This window comes from Mchenga conophoros, unplaced genomic scaffold (assembly GCF_057382185.1).
Source record: "Mchenga conophoros isolate Kocher_MC1m ecotype Shallow Benthic unplaced genomic scaffold, M_conophoros_male_GT1.1 unmapped_scaffold_4, whole genome shotgun sequence".
Classification (NCBI taxonomy): domain Eukaryota; kingdom Metazoa; phylum Chordata; class Actinopteri; order Cichliformes; family Cichlidae; genus Mchenga; species Mchenga conophoros.
This window is the reverse complement of record NW_028182331.1, coordinates 531,119-535,376: the sequence shown is the minus strand read 5'-3', so window position 1 is coordinate 535,376 and position 4,258 is coordinate 531,119. Positions and strand designations below refer to the sequence as shown.

Sequence of the window (4,258 nt, the reverse complement as noted above, 5' to 3'; positions counted from 1 at the left end):
GAGAATTTCAGGAGGTTGCCAAAGATGGTTCCCAGGTATTAGTACTCCTAAACTACCTCCACTGGCTTCCCATGGATGGTGGTGCTGACTGAAGCAGCCAGATCCCTCTGCCTACTGGAGAAGGTCACCACCACCTCTTTGGTTTTGCTCACGTTCAGTTCAAGTTTGGAGCTGTCACACCACTCTACAATCTCCTGCAGAGCGGGCCCATGGTGTTGTGAGGGGCCTGAAAGCAGTGACAGGAGAACCTTGCCATCAGCATATTTCACCAGGTGACAGTTGGGCTGAGTGGATCTGTAGTCATCGGTGTAGAGGTTGACGGGCAGGGGGGAGCCAGTGGAGGTGGAACAGAGACCGGAGAGAGAGTTGTTGACCCAAACTTTCTGAGTCCTGTTGGTCAAAAAGTCCAATATCCACAGGATTAGCTGATCATCCAGGTGAAATCGGGAGGAAAGTTTAGTGGCCAGGATATGAGGCTGCAGAGTGTTGAACGCTGATGAGAAATCAGCAAACAGAAGTCTGGCAGAGGAGTGAGGGAGTTCCAGATGTTTGTGGATGGAGTTCAAGATGAAGATTTTTGCATCATCGACACCTCTGTGCGCATGGTAAGCAAGCTGGAGGGGGTCCATCAGGGGGTCAGTTGCTCTTACAATGTGCTGTTTTATGATCTTCTCCATGGCCTTCATTACCAGGGAGGTGAGGGCCACAGGACGAAGATCATTCAGAGACTTTGGGTTGTTTCTTTATGGGATGGGGATGACTGTGGAGTGTTTCCACAGCTGAGGGTCGGTGTGAATGTCAATTGAATGTTGAAATGGAGTCCGGAACACACTTCCTAGTTGCCCTGCACAGTGCCTCAGGACTCGACTGCTGATGTTGTCAGGGCCGGGTGAGCTCCTCTCCCTGGTCCTCCTGAGGGCTCTCACCACATCCTCAGTCCTGAAGGTGAGTGCAGAGCTGCCAGGTTTTAGTGAGGATCTAGACTCCTCAAGCTGGGTGATATTGTCCGTCTCAAACCTGGTGTAGAAGGTCGTCAGGGAAGGAGGAAGGGTTACTGCCCTCCACCTGGATGGTTCTGGGGGTTGTCACCACAGTATTCACAGAGGCCATGGTTTGGAGGCCCTGCCAGGCTGTGTTTTTATACTCCAGTTTAGCAGTTTTTATGGCCCTCTTGACCTCCCTGTTGACCTTCTTTTTGTCCAGAGCAGAGCCGGTGAAGAAAACCCTCTTTTTTTATTAAGGATTTCCTTGAGCTCCTTGGTGATCCAGGGGGTTTGTTGTTGGGGTAGATGGAGACTGTTTTTGAGGGGATAATGTTGTCAACGGAGAAGGAGATGTATGATGTCACCGTGTTGACTTGTTTGTCGATGTCATCAGAGGGCGAAAGAAGGCTGTCCCAGTTAGTGGCTTCGAAACATCCTTGCAGGGTGAGGATACTTTCCTCTGTCCACAGCTTGATGTTTTTGGTGACCTTTTTAATCCTCTTGATGACTGGGGTGTAAGCAGGGGCCAGCAGGATGGTGTGGTGGTCTGCTGAGCCGAGAGGGGGGAGGGTGAGGGCTTTAAATGTATCTGGTACAGAGCCATAGCATTTATCCAGAGTCTTCCCCTGACGTGTGCTGCATGTAACATACTGTTGGTATCCTTTAAGCAACTTGTCAGGGGAACAGTGGTTGAAATCACCCAGGATGAACTTGGGAGAGACTGGTGATAATTGTTCCAGTTTGTACAGAGGGTTGGTGATGTACTCTGTGGCTTTAGCTGCATCAGCTCTGGGGTGGATGTAAACCAAGATGATGAAAAGCTGTGGGAATTCTCTGGGGAGGTAGTAGGGGCACAGGGACTGTAGAGCACCAGCTGTTGTTTGCATTCCGACACACGTCTAAATGTTGCTTCCCGGTGCGTTCGCGGTCCCTGTCCAGACATAGAGGTGGTGAAAAGCCATCAATGTGCAGAGTGCTGTCATCGTCACTGTTGTTTAACCACGATTCCGTGAACGCCAGAACAGAGGCAGTTCTGTACTCATGCAGGTGGTTGACGCAGGCTTCCAGCTCGTCCAGCTTGGAGTAGAGAGACCGCACATTAGCAAGGATAATGGGCGCAAGACGCTCGTTGTTTGTGTGCCTCCCTCTTGAGTCTGGCTCTCAACCCCGCTCTTATTTAATCTCCTCCTGGTTACCTTGCTATTGTGCGTTTTTCAATTTCCGTGTCCACAGAGTATTTCCTCGGGAAAGCAGTCCGTGGTAGTGGGGCGGAAAAGTCCGAGGCCGGGCTGTAGCTGCAGCCGCAGCTGGATGAGTAAGTCCCTGGTGTAGGTGAGCCTTGGGGGCCTGTCGAAGTGTCGGAAACAAGTCTGAAAAATCACAAAATTGTAAAATAGCCTGCATTTGTATAGCGCTTTCCTAGTCCTTAAAGACCCAAAGCGCTTCACACTACATTCAGTCATTCACACACTAGTGATGGCAGCTACGTTGTAGCCACAGCTGCCCTGGGGCGCACTGACAGAGGCGAGGCTGCCGGACACTGGCGCCACCGGGCCCTCTGACCATCACCAGTAGGCAAACATGGGGTTAGTATCTTGCCCAAGGATATTTGGCATGCAGCCAGGAGGCAGCCTGGGATCAAACCACCGACCTTCTGATTAGTGGCTGACCTGCTCTGCCACCTGAGCTACAGCCACATAGGGGTGGCTGTAGCTCAGGTGGCAGAGCACATCATAAACATTTTCAGTGTCAGTTACAAGCACTGGTGTACAGACAATAGCATGACGTGTAGAGGAAAAATGAGGAAAAGGAAAAGAATACAAATATACTGAGTAGACGGTGAAAAACAACAACAAAAAGAGCATTAAAGTTAGAAAAAGAACACAAAACTGCTCAGCTGACTGGCCGGTCGACCGCACGAGCAGCGACTGTAGAACTGTTTAGCTGATTTAGAGTTTAGAAATGTGTTACCATAGAATGTAGAATTATTTTAGAGATACTGCCTGTGGAGTAATAAAGGCTGATTGTGTCGTGAACTTAGGAGTAGATTGTAGACCTCCCCCACTGAGTGGAAATTCCCCAGAGGAAGTTTTAGGGTGGGGGTCTCAACATTTGTAACTGTGGTCAGGAAGTGAGAGGGGTTTTATGACCTCTAGGGGGTCACCTACACCCACAGTGTTTTAACGGTCACGCACACACATCCACACGCACACTCACTCATGTGCACGCACATACACACAGGTATGCGCACACACTCACTCACGAGCACTCACATAGACACAGACACAGAGTTTCCAGCACACCGTAGGGGGTTTTATGATGGGGTCACTTCTCTAAAGCTGGCTGTAACTAACAAAGGGGTGAAGATTTTTGCAGAGGGACACCGGCCTCTCTTCCCTTCTAGAAGTGCATGCTTAAATGAAGATAAATGAAGATGAGTAAATGAAGATGAATAAAGATTTTGTGAAAATGACTACTGAGTCCGGTGCCATCTCTGGACGCTCGAGGAATGAAAAGAACCGGGGTAAAACTGATTTCATAACAGTTTTGGTGCCGAACCCGCGGGATTCGCTCGAGGCCCAGAGATGAATTGGCAGAGCTGAGATTGTGAAACAAGGCGAACAGAGAGCTAGCTCACATGATTAAAAGGTAAGCACGACCTGTTTATTTTCGAACCGTGCATATTGTTTAAAGCCTAAATTATCTGTTCGCTAAGTTGAACGTATCCCAGCGTAAATTCACTCAGTAGAAAAAAAAAAGGCGGCTAGCGTCCGTCTCAGTGCGACTAAAGCAAGAGACTTTTGCTAAGAACTCAGGTTGATGTTTAGCGTACTGTGAGCGACTAAAGCAAGAGACTTTTGATAAGAACTCAGGTTGATGTTTAGCGCCCCGTAAGGATATCTCGGTGCGTTAAAGCAGGAGACGTTTGTTACGGATTAATAGAATCGGTGTTTGATCCGTGGCGGTGTTTGATCCGTCTTAGTTATTAGGAAAAAAGTGGCGGTGTGTGATCCGTCCCCGTGCGTTAAAGCAGGAAACGTGTAATTATTAGTTAGAAAGCGGGGCTGAGAGGCTTCGTCGCCAGCTAAGGGCTGCGCGTGTCACGGGTTTGGTTACCCCACCTAGTCTCGGACGCGGGGCTAGGACCTGTGAGGGCAGGAGATCCAGGGTGGTGACCTGGGGATTGGTGGCTCCTTAAATAACTAAAGCTAGGTGTTGGATCCTAGTCGTGGTTGATAACCTGCATGAGAGTGGGGGCAAGTTGTTTTGTTAGT

The 4,258-nt window shown here is 49.4% G+C and overlaps 1 pseudogene; it reads right to left on the bottom strand.

Annotated features, from left to right (window-relative positions):
- Positions 1 to 265: 265 nt before the first annotated feature.
- On the bottom strand, positions 266 to 1,870 carry LOC146546221 (uncharacterized; annotated as a pseudogene).
- Positions 1,871 to 4,258: the final 2,388 nt, after the last annotated feature.